Below are 17,670 nucleotides of genomic sequence, written 5' to 3' on the forward strand. Positions count from 1 at the left end.
AATGACGTGGATGGAGCTAGACAGTATTATGCTAAATGAAATAAGTCAGAGAAAGACAAATACCATATGATTTTACTCATATGTAGAATTTAAGAAATAAAACAAATGAGCAAAGGAAAAGAGAGAGAGAGAGAGGAACCAAGAAATGGACTCTTAACTATAGAGAACAAACCGAAGGGTACCAGGGGGGCGGTGGGTAGGGAGATGGATGAAATAAATAGGGGATGGGGATTAAAAAGTACACTTATCATGATGAAAATAAAATAATTAAAACAACAACAAAAATCTGACTAATTATTCTTGCTATATACTGACAAACTTCCATCCGTTCTTATCCATATTTCTAGTTCAGTATCACTGGTATTTTCTGAAGAATTTTTCAGTATGGTTTTACTATTTTTAATTTTTTTCATAGTATTTCCTGAAATCTTCTTCAAAGTCACTCTTCATAGTTGATAATTTTGAGAATGCCGATACCCTCTACGTTAGTTTGCTAGGGCTGCCATAACAAAATACCACAGACTGGACGGCTCAAACAACGGAATTTTATTGTCTCACAGTTCTGGAGGCTCGACGTCTGAGATCAAGGTGTCTGCTGGACTGGTTTCTTCTGAGGCCTCGCTCCTTGGCTTGTAGATGGCCTCCTTCTCCCTCTGTCTTCATATGGTCCTCTGTGTGTTGTCTCGGTCCTCATCTCCTCTTCTGGAAGGACGCCAATCAGCCTGGACTAGGGCCCACCCTAATGACCTCATTTTACCAATTACCTCTTTAAAGCTATCGATCAGTTACTCCACGTATCTAAAAATATTTGAAAATCTGACCATTTTTATTTTGCATGATAAAATGTCACAGTTGGTTTTAGGCACATCAATGAGGTGGCCTGAGGACTCTGTGGCACAGGTGGCTGGTCACCAGGATCTCCCCAGCCAGTCCTGGAGAGCAGACAGAAAGCTGTCCCCAGGGACTTCCACCCGAGCAAATGTCAGTTGATCAGCGAGCACCCTGCCCGTGGTCACTGCAAAATGCTATAATTTAAGCTTTGTCCAAAAGGGCCAGGAAAGGGAAAATTGGTTCTCTCTCATGAACATTTAGATGCAACCCAAATGTTAAAGGAAGAACTCTGTGTACAGAACACAGCAGAAAGTGAAGTATTAAGTGGAAGTCTATCGAATCCATTCCAGAGCATTTTGATCCAACTAGTTACAAAAACATTCTTATAAATAAAAATGAAAAACTGGCCAAATCGCTGAGTGAATGGGAGGCTGGAACCACAGTTACCAGCCAGGACCATCCTCAGTAAACCGAGATGGCTACACATCCCGCTTGTACTCCAGCTGAGGAGAGGGGAGGGAGGGAGAAAAACTCCCCTTACTGTTTGTACAGCTTTTGTCAAAAGAGCATAATCCACAGACCCCTCCAGCCCCAAGCCTGGGGAACTGGTTAGTGTAGAAGCAGCTCCTCACTTGGTGAGCTGCATTCTTCCTCGGCGTCTTCAGCTTGGACACTGGGCTGGGGACGGGCAGAGGCCATGCTGTCCTGAAGATGGTAGGAACGAGACCTCCCACCCCTGCTATAATGTGCCTTTTCTTTTCATTTTCTTGGTGCCTTCCCTGAGAGAACTGAAAGGTACGTTTGGGTGTGGTGCAGCAATGAAGACGATAAGGAGGTAATTTTTTAAAAGGTAATTTTGGGATCAGTGCTGACAGTCTTTGTTCCTAACCTCGCAGATGTGGAAATGGAGTGCTCAGACTGTCCCCACATCATGCTCTGTCCTCCATCAACCAGGATGGCTGTGTGGGGTTTGAGCCCTAGAGCTGGGAGATGTAAACTTCGGGAAGGAAGAGCTCCTGAAGGAGGTGGGGCAGTAAATTAAGTGTCCCGAGTCCAGCTACTCTTCTCAGTCCTTTGGTAAGACCCTTTGGAGGCCGATTTGTGGGAAGGAACAAGGACTTGATCTCTCTTGCCCCCCAGAGCCTCCCATTTCCTTTCCCCTTGTCCTCAGGACAGGGCCAGAAGACCAGAACTTCCCACAGAGATGCTCAGAAAGGTCCCAGACACTGCTCCGCTTTCCTTCCAGCCCCAGCCTCTGGAGAGCAGGAAGGTGGGTTTCTCCTTTACACGCAGGGCAGAAGCATGCAGATTTATAAATCCAAAGAGACAGCCGGCATTCTGAGGCAAAACCTCCACCTAATTATCCTCCCGTCCTATGGTCCTCAATGGACCCCACCGGTGGATGGCTTACGACAAGTTACAGCAACAGCAGCTGGCTCAAACACCAGGCCCGTCGGCCAAGCCTCCTCACAGGTGTGCCCATCCACGTAGATGTAGAAGGCGCCCTTGGTGGGGGGTGGGAGGGTGGGCTAGAGACCCTTGGACCTCCTGGCACAAAATCCACTATCACCTGCACTCCCACCCCAGGAGCCACAGTGATGATGGGGGCTGAGCTGGTACCCCAGTAGAGGTGGGCGTGCTGCAACCTGAAGAGAGTAAGAAAAGGGCCCCTGTGGGTTCTGGAATGGACTCCGTTTCCAGGACAAATGTTGTGTCAGGAGGGTCAGTGGGGGCTCCTCTCAGCCAAGGGAACATCCTACCTGAACCAGAGATTAAGTGCTCTGGGCCTGAATCTGTGCTATCCAAGTTCACAGCCCAGCCCTGCCACAAGCTGTGTGACTGTGAACAAATCACTAACTGCACTGTGCCTCAGTTTCCTCCATTTAATGATGGGATAATAGTACTATCTCTTAGGGGCGCCTGAGTAGCTCAGTCGTTAAGCATCTGCCTTTGGCTCAGGTCATGGTCCCAGGGTCCTGGGATCGAGCCCCTCATTGGGCTCCCTGCTCCGCGGGAGGCCTGCTTCTCCCTCTCCCACTCCCCCTGCTTGTGTGCCCTCTCTTGCTGTGTCTTTCTCTGTCAAATAAATAAATTAAATCTTTTAAAAAATAGTACTATCTCTTAGAATTATTATTATGAATGTTAATCCAGGATAATGGTGGGGGGGGCATGATTCAATCATGGGGAGGAGGGAATGGAAGAGTGGCTTACTCACAGGGACTTTGAGGGACTCATGGACATATTTGTTTCCAAGGAAAGATTTTAGGACTGCCAAGTCAGGGAGAATGAGTCTTGGACTCCAAGCATCCCTTTCCCCGCTGCCCTCTGTTACTACCAACCACCTTCTGAGAAGGCTTATCTGAGTTGGAGCTTGGGTGGGTTGTAGTGTCATAAGAGACATAAGGCCCTTTGCACAGCAGGTGTCTGGGCAAAGAGAGAGGGCTCCAGATGGGGAGGTACGGAGTGAAGGGCCCCGGAGTTGGTCAGCAGTTACCACCCACACCTGAGCATGCAAAGATGGGGGCGGGGGGGGCAGAAGCCTAAAGGCCTGAAAGATCTCTTGCCTCCTGTATATATTTGCCATAAGCAGAAAGGGAACAAAGGAGGGGAGGAAACTCTGATCTACACTGTGGTCCTTGAGCTGGATCAGGACCAGAGCAGAGCAGGGGAGACCAAAAGGAAGTCTCCAGGAGTTGGGGGGACGACGGGAAGGTACAGGAGCTAAGGGAAGGAAGGAAGCCTGCTGTGGCTGCCCGGGAGCAGAAGGGCTCCTCCAACTGCCAGACTCTGCAGCTGGGTCGTTAGCTCACCTTGAAACCTTAGGGCCTCCCTGGGTCTTGCCTCACCTGGGATTGTAATTCATCAAAAGCACTGGAAGGCACTCTCTCTCCCAAATGAGCAGAAGGAGGAGCGTGGAGGGCCTTACCTTGAGGGTGAAGCTCTTAAGATTGACAAACACAATCCATTGGTCCCCCTTCTAGGCATAGGGCGCCTCCTAGGGGTTGTTTCACACCTTGGTGGCTCCTTTCAGGAAGAAGGAACAGACCTGGGGCAGGTGCAGGAGCAACTGTCCCGACTCAGATGTGCCCTGCTCTGCTTGGGCCACATTTCCCTTGTCCCTCCCTTTTCTTTTCTCCGCACCCCACGGCTCCTTGCTGGAAATAAGAGTTCATGGTTCCATTTTCACCCCAGTTCCCCTGCTTTGCTTCCAGTCCAGCACACAGTGAAGAGGTCACTGGCAGGAAACCACAATCTCATCTGACCTTTAAGTGATATTCAGAGAAGTTAAGCCATTTGTCTAAGATCACCTAACCAGTAAGGTGGCAGGGCCAGGATTCAGACCGAATTTCTCTTTTTCATGATGTCTTCCAGCACGCACCCAGGTCCTGAGTGCTTGACCTTACATCCTGCCCATTGGATTCCCAACTGGACCGAAGTGTCAATTAACCTATCTGATCAGGCATTCCTGGGTTCTGCCCCTCACTAGTCTGTGGGCTAGGGAAAGATTGTAACCTCTCTCTGGTTCAGTCTCCTCAACTTTATTTTTTTATGAGATTGATAATGAACCAGCGTAATCAATAAGAAAACAAGACGGACTGTTGCAAAGGAACGTAAGAATGGATCAGCCCAAATACGTGAAAACGGTCTCGCCCAGGCTCTTTTGTCCCACTCTGCTCAGCTCTCAGCCCGTTTCCCAGCCTGGCTGGGATTGTGTTATCTTCAATGTCATGACAATTGTTTGCAGACGTTCTGAAACAAGTCTCATTCCAGGTCCAAGTTGTGGATTCTGTCCCAGGTAAGGTCTTCTGCTCTATTGTTACCTTGCCTATGCTGACTCAAAGCCTAAACTGGAGACATTCCTTCCCAGACTTCTGCTCTTTCCCAGTCACACAGACCATAGTCTATTCTGAACTCAAAACTCCACCTCTGAGGAGGAAGAGAACATGGCTGGAGGGGTTGGAGTCTAGAAAGGGAGTAAGACTTTTAATCACTCAGTATCCAACAAGTACAGCAAACATTACGGGAAGTCTACACTTGGCAATGAGCTGCTAGGAGCTTATAAGGGATGCATCTGATCTGCGTCAAGGAACTTGACTCTACTTAGGGAGGCAAATATCTAAATACAACTAAATATAATACTATAGGGAATGAAGGATATACTAAATAGAGTATCAACCTTTAAAATATGTAAAAGAAGATCAATTCGAAATATATGAATGGGTGGGGATGGGGCACCTGGGTGGTTCGGTTGGTTAAGTGTCCGACTCTCGATTTCGGCTCAGGTCATTTTCTCGGGGTCATGAGATTGAGCCCCTCATCGGGCTCTGTGCTGAACATGGAGCCTGCTTGAGATTCTCTGTCTCCCTCTCCCTCTGCCCCCCCCTTCAACCCCCTCGCTGTCTTGCACACACACACGTGTTCTCTCTAAAAAAACTATATATATATATAGTTCATACATATACGAATATATATTCATATGGAGTATTTCGTATATATATGAATATATATTCATATATATACATATGAATGGAGTATTTATGTCAGCTACTTTATACATATAAATATGATTTGGTTCCAGCTTTCTAATAACTTATGTCCTTAGGGGGAGAGACAAATACGTAAACAAATTGTTCCTTTTTTCCCCCAAACTGGAAATTTGAAAAAAAATTTATAATTGTGGCAAATACGCATTGCAACAAACCCTAAAGGATATGAAAGTATATAAGGCAGAAAATGAAAGTAACTACTCATGCTCTAAAAAAAACCCCACTGTTAATGGTTTAGTATGTATCATTCCTAACTTTCTCTGTCTCTGTCTCTGTCTGTCTCTATACACACACATTCAACAATTTAAGATAAAGCAGCCTTACATGTCATCAATTTAGATATATCAGTTAATGTCCTTTTAGTGGCTACAATCTCCCACTGATTTTAGTTGTTTCCAAATTCCGCAATAACAGGCAATACTGCAATGAGCTCGTATAAAAGAACATGCACTTACTATTTCTATACTACTCTTCAAAATGTGCTTCAGTTTATATTCCCTCCACCAGTGTATGGAGTATGCCTATTACCCCCATTCTAACAAATAATGGGTATTATCAGTCTTTTATACCTTTTATATTAAACAATGATGGCTTCTTATTTTAACATATTAAAATTAAAGGTTGAGCAAGTTATTTTAACTTATATTAAAATTAAAGGTTAACATATTTGAATTAAAGGTTGTATTTATTGGCCAATACTATTGCTACTCTGAGTTGCCTGTCCATTCCTATCATATTGTCCATCTTTCTTGTATTGCTTTTTAGGCGTTCTCTCTGTGTTACATGTATTGATCTTTTCTCTCTCATATTTATTTCGATTTTTCCCATGCTTTTTCCTTCATATTTTGTTTATATTGTGTTTGTGCAATTACAGCAATGTTTTTATGAAGTCCAGTCTGTCAATCTTCATGTATGGCTTCTGATGGAACCCGGGAAGGAGGACATGGGCAGGAGTGAGGCAAGATACAGAAGGAAGGAGCAGAGGATTGAGTCCGGGCAGCATAGCAGTACCAATGGGACAGAGACTGGTGACTGGAATGAGGGGGTGCTCTGGCAGGGATCAGACTCACTTCCCCTAGAAAGTGAGCTTTGATAAGAGAAATAAGTCAGTAGGAAAAAGACAAATCCCATATAATTTCACTCATATGTGGAATTTAAGAAACAAAACAAAAGAGCAAAGGGGAGAAGAAAGAGAGAGAGAGAGGCAAACCAGCAAATAGACTCTTACCTATAGAGAACAAAGTGATGGTTCCCAGAGGGGAGGTGGGTGGGGGATGGGTGAAATAGGTGATGGGGATTAAGGAGTGCGCTTGTGATGAGCACCAGCTGTATGGAAGTGTTGAATCACTACATTGTTCCCCTGAAATTAATCTTACACTGTATGTTAACTAACTGGAATTTTAATTAAAACTTAAAAAAAAAAAAGAAAAGAAAGTGAGTTTTGAGATAGGATTGGAAAGAGGTTCTGGGCAGTGCCAACCAGGGTGCAGAAGAAAAGTTAAAACTATATGCAGCACTCGGCCATCAGTGAAGCCTTGGGGACAGGAATGGTCTCCTTGGACAGACAAGGAGAGCAAGAGTGACCAATGAGCCTTTAGGGGCATCACAGCAACTGAGAATTGCCAGATGGCCAGAGATGTGAGGACATCGGTTTTTGGTTAATAAGGTCAGATTTAAATGCCAGTTCTGGGTCACCTTGATTTACAGGGGTCTAAGAAGGCAAGACCTAGCTCTGAAACCCTCAGGGAAGACTTGAATCCATAAAAGTGGGGAAAACTAATTAAACCAAGGTTTGGTCAGAAACCATATGCTTTAGTGATTTGCTTGAGGAGGAAATTCAGAAGCCTGTTCTGCCAAAGGAGTGAATAAAAATGGAAGATAGCACTTTATTAGCGAGGCAACAGAGGCACTGGGTGGAGGTCCCCGCCGAGCCTCTGAACCACCCCCTGCCTGGACTGGGAGACAGCCTCCCCAGCAGGAGGCCAGGGGAAGCAGCGCCCCCTGGCGGTGGTTGACAGAGGGGCTCAACACCTGATAGGTTCCTGGGAGGGTACTGTCTCCCCCAGCCTCTCCGTCTTCTCATGGGATAAGGATTATCTCCGAAAAGTTTGGAAGATGAGTAGGGAGAGAGAAATGAGTCTAGCTCAATGAGTCTGGCTCATTGAGGAAATAGGCATGGACCCAAAAGAAGGAGGAAGCAGAGGAAGAACACCAGGGAAAGTCGGGGAAAATGCAGAAAAAGGAGGAAGAAACACTCTGCTCTAAATATGGCAAGATGGGTTTTCCTTGCTTGCCCCAACATGCATGCATTCCTAAGGCGTGGCACCTCCCCACCTTGCTTTCTGGGACCTGGTTCAGGCCTAAACTTGGTATAACAGAAAGGGGCATTTTGTTTATGTGCCTCTAGGCAGAGGAAGGGATAGGCTTTTTCAGCAAATGTCAGCCTTGGGAACACATGGGAAGCATGCTAGGAAAGGCTGGTCTACAACACAGAGCACTGGGAGGAAAGAGAGGAGAGAGCAGCTTCTGAAAGAGGTATTTGTTCCTTGGTGAGAAGAGTGCGCCTGCGAGGCACCCAGAGAGCCTAATTGAAAAGACCCAGCCCAGAAAGAACGAGGGAGGAACCAACCAAAGGAGATGCCCAAATACCCACCTTGTCTGAGAACCCCTTCTGTGTGAGAAGTCACTATCCCACCTGAACTAAAAACCTCTTGTACGTCCAAAGTACATCTGGTCTTTGTGTGTGAGACTGGACTTTATAGTAAAGTAGTTGAATAATGGACTCTAAGCCTTCTCTCTTCCCAAGGAATGCAAGGTCAAGACTGCTTCTTACTCCCACCATTTCGTCAGGACGTGTGCTTCAGACAAAATAGGATCTTAGTAAGTCATTGTTAAATAAACAAGCGTATGAATAAATGAATAGGTGGTTCATCTGTGTACTTCCAGGCAGCCCCTGTACCCAGTAGGGCCATCACTGGTAGTTCATTGTTGATAAATGGATGAATGAATGAGTGGCCTCCTGGGAGCCCAGATTTGGTGGTGGTCAGACTGGCGGTGAGCTGAACGATGTTACATAAAGGCTTGTCTGGGTTGAACCACCTGTGAGAACTTTGCTCAGATACAGGATGTGGGCTGAGAGCTTCTCATGTTCCTACTTTCAAGGGTGGGTGTTGGGTACTGAAAGTGCCTCTGCTTTGCTAGTGGGTCCAGCGCAGGGCCTGCCAGATCAGCAGAACTGAGAGTTGGGGGAGGAAGGAGGAAAGGGAGGATATAAGCTCCAGCCAGAGATGAGAAGGAAACAATTGTCAGGAGCTCATACTGTAGAAAAGGGGGCCAGGCCCCTGGAAGGAGCCTGAGATAGTCATTCATCGCCTACCCATGCGCCTGCCCCGACTCTTTGCAGACAGAGGCTAGGGAAGTCTTTACAGAGTGGGGATGATAGGGTTACCTTTCCTGTGGGATCATTTGTGGAGATTAAAGTGATCACGTTGGTGCAGCACAGTGCCTTGGCTCAGAATGCACACTCAGTAAATATCTGATACTATTTTCCAATACATTCTGTATGTTCACGTCAATTTTCCATCACATTGGTAAAGAAGGGAGGTGGAAAGTTATGAGGGTCCCATACCTGTTTTATCAGGGGGATGGTCCTATGGGGTTATCACCCATTGCCTAACCTCGAGACCATGGCTGCAGGAAACTTGGACTATATGGCCCAGTGATGGTTCCTGGAGTCATAGATTGGGTTCTCTGGAAACAAGTGTGGAGCCAGGACTTGGGCACAGATCATTCACCAGGAATTGTCACCTGGGAGAGGCTGGGGAGGAGGCAGGAGTGGGCAGGGGGAGAAGCCAAGTCATGTTGCAACCCTGACAAAGCTTTGGCCCACCTGGTGGGGAGCTCCAGAACAAGCGCTGTCCATCAGAGTTGCCCTGTTTCAGACTAACATGCCCGAGCCTTTATACATTCATCTCATCCAGTCACCTAGTAAGGGCATGACCTTGGGAAAACAGGATCTCTGCATCAGAGCAGACCCTGAGAAAACCAGCAGCCGAGGCACCCCTGCAGCTGGGCAGCAAGTCCCTGGAATGAGTCCTTCTGGAGAAAAGAGGCCTTTTGTGGCCCTTAGCCCCTCATCACCTGACACACAGAAGCAGATGTTTTCTACTCTAATTGTTTTTTGATGAATCCCAATTGCTTAAGTGTTGCTGGTCACAACACAATTTCACAGATGTGGTCTCCTCTTGTTGCGAGCTGGTAAGAGGGGCCTTTGGGGGAAATCTGAGGCAGATGTCAAAGTGGGGAGAATCAGAAAGCTCATCCCACTGGCTTGTGATGGAGTGGGTCTTGGTCCTTCTAAATGGTCTGATGCACTGGGCCTGAAAGACCTTTCCCAGCTAGTCTGAAAGAAGGTAGGGGGAGGTGTTGGAGGGGAGTCAGTATTACAAATGTTAGAAGACAGGAACTGAGGGGGAGGGAGTGCTCAGAGGAGCTAAGCCAGGAAAAGGTGATATGGTTTGAGCATAAAGGTCAGCCTAAGAGCACAAAACACCTGGGCACTACTCCTAGCTCCAGCAACAGCTTGTCTTTAGGCAAATTATTTCCCTACTCTGAGTTTCACTTCCTCTACCACATGCCGATGGACTCACACTCAACTTGGTATCTTAGAAACTAGAATGGAGGCTGAAATGCTAGTTTAATGCACATTTAATAAGTGTGGTCATATGGAAGTTCCTCAAAGAGTTAAAAATAGAACTACCCTACAACCCAGCAATTGCCCTACTAGGTATTTACCCAAAGGATACAAAAATACAGATTCAGATGTTTATATTTATAGCAGCATTATCAACAATAGCCAAACTTTGGAAAGAGCCCAAATGTCCATCAACTGATAAATGGATAAAGAAGATGTGGTGTGGAATATTAGTCATCAGAAAGAACAAAATCTTGCTATTAGCAATGATGTGGATGGAGCTAGAGAGTATTATGCTAAGGGAAATAAGTCTGTCAGAGAAAGACAAATACCGTATGATTTCACGTATATGTGGAGTTTTTTTTTTTTTAAGGATTTTATTTATTTATTTGACAGAGAGAGACACAGCGAGAGAGGGAACACAAGCAGGGGGAGTGGGAGAGGGAGAAGCAGGCTTCCCGCGGAGCAGGGAGCCCAATGCGGGGCTCGATCCCAGGACCCTGGGATCATGACCTGAGCCAAAGGCTTAATGACTGAGCCACACAGGCACCTCTTTATTTAAGAAATAAACCAGATGAACATAGGGGAAGGAAAAAAAAAAAAAGAGAGAGCAAGGGAAACAAATCATAAGAGACTCTTAACTACAGAGAACAAACTGAGGGTTGATGGAGGGAGGTGCATGGGGGCTAGACTAAATGGGTGATGGGTATTAAGGAGGGCACTTGTGATGAACATTGGGTGTGTTCTATGTAAGCGATGAATCACTAAATTCTACACCTGAAACCATATATGTTAACTAACTAGAATTTAAATAAAAACTTGAGAAAACAAAACATGAGATATTCTGTCTCTTACACAGACTGAACACATACTTGCTTTTGGTGGTTACTGCGCAGGAAGGACCTGGGGACCCCATTGTGGTACTCTGAGTCACTCTGTTCTTCATAACTTTTAAATCCGCTTGAGCTCCATCCATATTCCAAAGAGCTGTGGCCACCTTCACCTCCATCTTCAGCATCATTATTGTTTTTAAAGATTGTATTTATTTTTGACAGAGAGAGAGAGAGAGAGCACAAGCAGGGGGAACAGCAGAGGGAAAGGGAGAAGCAGACTCCCTGCCCAGCAGGGAGCCCCATGCGGGGCTCGATCCCAGGACCCTGGGATCATGACCTGAGCCGAAGGCAGACGCTTAACCGTCTGAGCCACCCAGGCGCCCCTTCAGCATCATTATTAATCATTTCATCTGATGGCAAAAATGGCAAAATGAAATAAAAAATGCAGAATTCATTAAAACAAAGAAGTGTTTGTGGCCACTTCCAGTTACGACTCAGTAACCCTCATGCCATAAACTAGAAATCTAGAAACCATGTTTTCGGATGTTAGGTAACCCATAGTGCAGGACTGTGAACGCTGAGCGAGTCCAGGTGGAAAGTGTTGGTTGAGCAGCTAGGAAATTAAATTGGGATCTATGAAACCATGTTTTCGGATGTTAGGTAACCCATAGTGCAGGACTGTGAACTCTGAGCGAGTCCAGGTGGAAAGTGTTGGTTGAGCAGCTAGGAAATTAAATTGGGATCTACGAAACCATGTTTTCGGATGTTAGGTAACCCATAGTGCAGGACTGTGAACGCTGAGCGAGTCCAGGTGGAAAGTGTTGGTTGAGCAGCTAGGAAATTAAATTGGGATCTCGGAAGGTTCAATGCTTAGTAAAGGACATGCTGGCCCTTAAAGACGGCTCTAGCCCTTCCCTGACAAAGCTTAACATGAGCTGCAAAGTGCTCAAGTCAATCTGTAAGTATATGAACTGCCTGTCCACACACACTAAACATTCGACAACATAACAGTGTTCGGCATCCAGTGATGATTATTAGATATGCCAAAAAACAGGAAACGGGACTCAGAATGAGGGGGAAAAATCTCTCTAGAAACAGGCCTAGAAGTGACAGAGATTAACACACAGGGCCCTGCAGCAGCTATTGTAAGTACGTTCAAGGATGTAAAGGGAAACGTGAGTACAATGAAGAGAGAAACCCAATAAAAAAGGAAGCTCAAGAGCTGAAAAATGAAATACTCAGAATGAAAAATTCACTGGTTGGGGATAGAAGTAGATGAGATTCTGAAGAAAAAGAGCAGTAGAACGTCAAAGCAGAGTAGTGGAAACTAAACAAAATGACAAAAAACCAGGAGCTAAATCACACAGTGCCCCTACAGGTCACTTTAAGGTTTTGGCTTCTACTCTGGGTAACCTGGACACCACTGGAGAGTTTTTGATGAAGGAAGTGATACCATCTGATTTGCCTTTGAATGGAATCAATCTGGCTGCTCTGTGGAGAACGGACTGCAGAGGGGAAGGCTAGACACAGGTGGCCTGTTAAGTGAATGCTAGTAATATTCTGAGTGAGAAATGATGGCGGCTTAATCCAGGTTAACATCAGGGCAATGAGAAATGGTTGAAATCTGGGATATACTTTGTAGGTTCTTTTTTTTAGGTAAGCTGTACACCCATTGTGGAGCTCGAACTCATGACCCCAAGATCAAGCATCCCATGCTCTACTGATTGAGCCAGCCAGGCACCCCCGGGGATATATTTTGATGGTAGAGCAGACAGGATTTTTTCATGCCCTGGATTTAGAATGAAGAGTGATGTCAAGTTGTATACACTGAGCCACTGACCATTTCTTAAGAGCAAGAACTATGTATCAGTTAGGACTGTGTTTAGGTATGTATAACAAAAATCCCAATGACATAAACAAATAGAGGCTTATTCATTTCACATGGCTGGTTAGACCAATATTGGTCCACTACTCAAGGTTACCATCGATATCTCAGGCTCTTGCTATGGAGTTCCATGACTCCATACTTTAACAAATTGTACCTTTGCCCTTGTTCTTGCGTTTCATGGTCCCAAGGTGGCTGCTGTATGGTATCAGTATTCCAGGAAAGAAGAAATGGCAAAGGGACCAAAGGGACCCTGCCAGTGGAGTTTGTCCCTTTCTTACCCAAGAAAGCAAAAGCTTTCCTGGAAGCCACATCCAGCAAACTTCCCCTTATATTTCATTGCATCATGTAGCCAACCTTTGGAGAATGAGATTCTATGTGTGGTCTAGGCAAATTGCAATTCATTCTTTATGGCCAGAGTAGGAGGTCTTCTCTCCCTAGAGTCAAAAGATTTCTGCTGGTAGCTAAACGCATGAGGTTCTGTTAGCAGAATCAAAGGGGCATACTTCATGAAGAATGTTAGATTAGTGATTGACAATTTCTACCATTGACTGATTGCTTTTTGCAATTTTGTTACAAAACAACTTTCTCCCCCCTTCCCGTGTTTGGCGGGTGTATATAATAAACATGCACTGCCACCATGTTGGCATGATGGCATAGTGATTTGGAAAGACTTCATAAATAAGCTGCTTGAAAGAAAGACAGGAGAGACGTGAAGGGGGAAAGGGTGGGCGTGGTTGGTCTCAGATTGTTAAAAAAGAAAAACTGGTCAGTAAGAGGAGCAATGCACCGCAGATTTGTGAAGTGTGTAGAAAAGGGTAGGCCAGTTTGGCTGTCGGTTTGTCCATCTCATTCATTGTAGGTTATCTTGAGAAATGAGGGAAGCGCAGAGTGAAGAACCAGTACAGACTTGAGGGAGGGAAATGCATGTTCTATCAAAGCTGGCAGCAGAATCCCTTCTAGAGAACTTTTGTTGTTGTCATCAGCAAAGCACTTGCTGAAAAGTTAGGTCCCAGGATCTGGTTTAGAGAGCAACACATGACACAAAGAAAGCAAAATTGCTTTGCCAAACAAAGAAGAGTTTTGAGTTTTGGCTGGCCACACCAGAGGAGGGGTAAAGGATCCTGGGAATCGAAGAGGGAAGGGGAAAATTGAGACGGATGGGAGAGAAAGTGCCATGACTCTCAGCCAGCAGGCATTATACCCTGTCCCCTTTTTACAGGGAAGGAGTCCTGTAGCTTTCACATGGTAGAGCCAGGGTTTAAACACAGAAATTCAAAAGCCTGAAAAAAAAAATAACCCAAACCCAGAACCAAACAAAAGCCTGGTGCTGTCTCTACCTGCAGCCCCCCCCCCCCCCCAGCCGCCAGGGGGGAGCTCGGGTCTGAGCGGGAGGCAGTTGGTTGGTCATTCACAAACCCTCTGGTGTCTCCATCTATGGAAAGGCTTTGTAGCGAAGGCCCACCTCAGTCGTGAACTCCCGTGTCAGATGCTCTGGCAGGAAGCTCTACGACAACCTTGGGGAACAGGCAGTTTCCTCTGGTTAGCGCTGTGGGGGATGGTTCCACCTCCTTCCCCAGAACAAACCGGTAAACAACCTTCACCCCACCTTCCACCCCCAGGTCTCCAGCAGCCAGGTCTCTGTTACTAGGGCAACTGACACTTTCAATTTCCTGATAAGCAGGGGACTGGCATCTGGGCCCCCACAGAATAAGTACCAATCTGAATTTGGTTTCCTTTGTTTTTTTTTTTTTCCTCGTATATCACAAAAAGAAAAAAAAAAACGATAAAGCAAAAGCAAAACAAACAGTTTTAATTTCATAGCCCCATTCACCCTGGGAACCTGATGCTCATGGTCTCCCACATATTCACACCTTGATTGCTGCTCAGATGTCCCACCAGTGGGTACCAAGTACTGCTACGTTCCTCTTCCTCCTGGCAGCAAGCTCACTAGTGAGCTCCGTTATATACCCCACTGAAGTACACAGCGTAGTATTAGCTCAGATACTCCACTTATTCAAAACATTTTCACAACTAAAGTCTCCCCTGGGCTTTGCAAGAAGCCCACAGGTTATGTTGGGTGTGAAAACTCTGAAAGCTGAGATGGGTGCTTCCTTGGAGTCAAGTTCAGGTCTGTAGCACCGGGCAGCATGCCTGGGACACAGTGGATGCTCAGCAAAGGACATCTGTAGGGAGAGGTGTTGGAGTGACTGGTAAAGAGGAAGTGAGAAGAGGAGAAATGATGAAGTGGGCTTGGCCCTTCTCAGCTCTCAGTCAGGTCTGGTAAGGGCACCCGCCGAGGCTGAGGCTGACATTCACCCTTGAATCGGCATCTGATTTCAAGAATGCAAGCTCCGGAGGGCCCCGAGCTTGAGTGGCTGTACTCAGGAGAGTCCAGTTTTGGAACACACGTCGATTTGGTACCTATAGTTAAATAGACCCGGGGGCATCTATGTGAGTGTGTGTATCAGTCTGTACACACAACTATGTGCATCATCTCTTTAAGTACGACCGAGACAGGGCGCCTGGGTGGCTCGGTCATTAAGCGTCTGCCTTCAGCTCAGGTCATGATCCCAGGGTCCTGGGATCGAGCCCCGCATCGGGCTCCCTGCTCCGCGGGAAGCCTGCTTCTCCCTCTCCCACTCCCCCTGCTTGTGTTCCCTCTCTTACTGTGTCTCTCTCTGTCAAATAAATAAAATCTTAAAAAAAAAACAGTATGACCTAGACATAAGATGGAATAATATTCCCTGCAGGAGCAAAAGGGAAGAGAGCAGTCTCTGAGACCCAGGTGGGGCCATAGTTGTGAGGGTGATGCCAGTCCTGCCCCCAGCCTCTCTACCCAACCGTTACCTTTCTCTCTTCCCTCCAAGTCCCACCCACTGTGACTTTTCCCCTCCCTTCCCCCTTTCTTCACATGCTTGTCTTTCAAAGCCTTTCATCATTTCCTGAGCTTCCGCCACAATGGCCATGGTCACAGTTGTTCAGCACAGCTCCTTCCTGGGCTGGGCAGGGGCGGAGGAGGGGAACTGTGGGGGCATGGAAGTCATACCTTCCTGGGCTTTGTTATTAGGGTGAATGTGGACAGCTGGGTGTTGATGTCAAATCAGTCAATAAACGAATCTTTACTGATTTCCATGTCCTAGGGTTGTGCTAAGTGCTCACTGCTCTCTCTGTTGTCTTTGCCTATTAAGTGAATAAAAGGGAAAAAAATAGATTATTCATCAGATCCCTTCACTGGGCTGAAGACGGGCTTGGACAAAGTCATCTTGGGTTCTGATCCTGACAGCCCCTAACTAGTTGCATGGTGACAAGACTTCCCACCATCCCCCCACCCCACACCCCTCCACCCCACCCTCTACCCCTGCCGGGAAGGCCAGCGACTGGCAGACTCTCATTTTCTCAAGGCGGGGATTTTCCTATCGCCGAGGCCGTGCCCACTGAGGTGCCAGCAAGAGAAAGGGACAGCCTGGAGCATAGGAATGCCTCAGACCCCGTCCCTTCCGACTGGACATTCTACAGTTCTAGGCTGCTTCTGTCAATAAAGGACCAGAATACGGTGCTTAATGAGACAAGTGAGAGGCAGGCGGACAGGGCCTATGGAATTCAGGCAGGCAGTAGAAATATTTCACTGCAATTCAGACAGGAAGAGTTTGGATTCAAATTAGTCAATTGAAATTCATGTGGAAGACATCTTGGTAAAAGTGTTATAAAGGGTTACCATTCAAAAAATCAAAACAGTGATAGAAGATGCACTATATTCTGAGAAAGGCATAGGATTGAGAAGTCTTCATGACTCTAAGAAGGGTTCAGCTGTTAGGGTAGGGCTTATCTAGAATGATCTTGGAATTATTGTGCAAGCCTTGTTTCCCCATCCAGAGTCTCAGACCAAACCCTGACTCTGAAATGTCAGTTACTGCTGTCATGACACTGAGGTGGTTTTTAAGTTGGTCAGATGAGAAAAATATGTAGTTCTGGGAAATTGTACGAAGAAGCAGGGGAGACAATGAAGAAATGAATACAGAATCAGTACCTTCATAAATTGTGTTCATTCAGGGAAAGTAATTTGTCTTTGAGGTGCTGCTTTGGTTATGCTCTGTCTGCTTACCACATTTAGCAGGCTGATATGTTTGATTTATAAGACTTGTTCACCTGCTTGGAAAGATTGCGTTTATTGGATCAGAAGTTTGGAAGCATTGGAGAAAATCAGGTATTTGTCATTTCTAATTATAGGTAGAAATGTCTAACGATCTTTTTTTTTAAAATTTTTTATTGTTATGTTAATCACCATATATTACATCATTTGTTTTGGTGTAGTGTTCCATGATTCATTGTTTGTTCATAACACCCAGTGCTCCATGCAGAATGTGCCCTCTTTAATACCCATCACCAGGCTAACCCATCCCCCCACCCTCCTCCCCTCTAGAACCCTCAGTTTGTTTTTCAGAGTCCATCATCTCCCCTGGTTCGTCTCCCCCTCTGACTTACTCCCCTTCATTCTTCTTCTCCTGCTATCTTCTTCTTTTTCTTTTTACTTAAAATATGTTGCGTTATTTGTTTCAGAAGTACAGATCTGTGATTCAACAGTCTTGCACAATTCACAGCGCTCACCGTAGCACATACCCTCCCCAATGTCTATCACCCAGCCACGCCATTCCTCCCACCCCCCACCACTCCAGCAACCCTCAGTTTGTTCCTGAGATTAAGAATTCCTCATATCAGTGAGGTCATATGATACATGTCTTTCTCTGATTGACATATTTCACTCAGCATAACACCCTCCAGTTCCATCCACGTCATTGCAAATGGCAAGATCTCATTCCTTTTGATGGCTGCATAATATTCCATTGTGTATATATACCACCTCTTCTTTATCCATTCATC

At 45.9% G+C, this 17,670-nt stretch overlaps 2 long non-coding RNA genes across 2 annotated transcripts; both read right to left on the reverse strand.

Moving 5' to 3' along the window:
* Positions 1 to 531: 531 nt before the first annotated feature.
* LOC141373399 (uncharacterized) lies at positions 532 to 14,356 on the reverse strand. The gene is made up of 2 exons (XR_012379324.1): positions 14,255 to 14,356; positions 532 to 2,477 (listed from the first exon to the last, which is right to left on the reverse strand). It is a non-coding gene; the product is annotated as an uncharacterized lncRNA (long non-coding RNA).
* Positions 14,357 to 14,581: 225 nt separating this feature from the next.
* On the reverse strand, positions 14,582 to 16,260 carry LOC112824500 (uncharacterized). The gene is made up of 4 exons (XR_003208459.1): positions 16,149 to 16,260; positions 15,839 to 15,972; positions 15,109 to 15,213; positions 14,582 to 14,999 (listed from the first exon to the last, which is right to left on the reverse strand). It is a non-coding gene; the product is annotated as an uncharacterized lncRNA (long non-coding RNA).
* Positions 16,261 to 17,670: the final 1,410 nt, after the last annotated feature.

This window comes from Callorhinus ursinus, unplaced genomic scaffold, assembly GCF_003265705.2.
Source record: "Callorhinus ursinus isolate GAN/ISIS: 27379988/994484 unplaced genomic scaffold, GSC_fseal_2.0 scaffold9, whole genome shotgun sequence".
Taxonomy (NCBI): domain Eukaryota; kingdom Metazoa; phylum Chordata; class Mammalia; order Carnivora; family Otariidae; genus Callorhinus; species Callorhinus ursinus.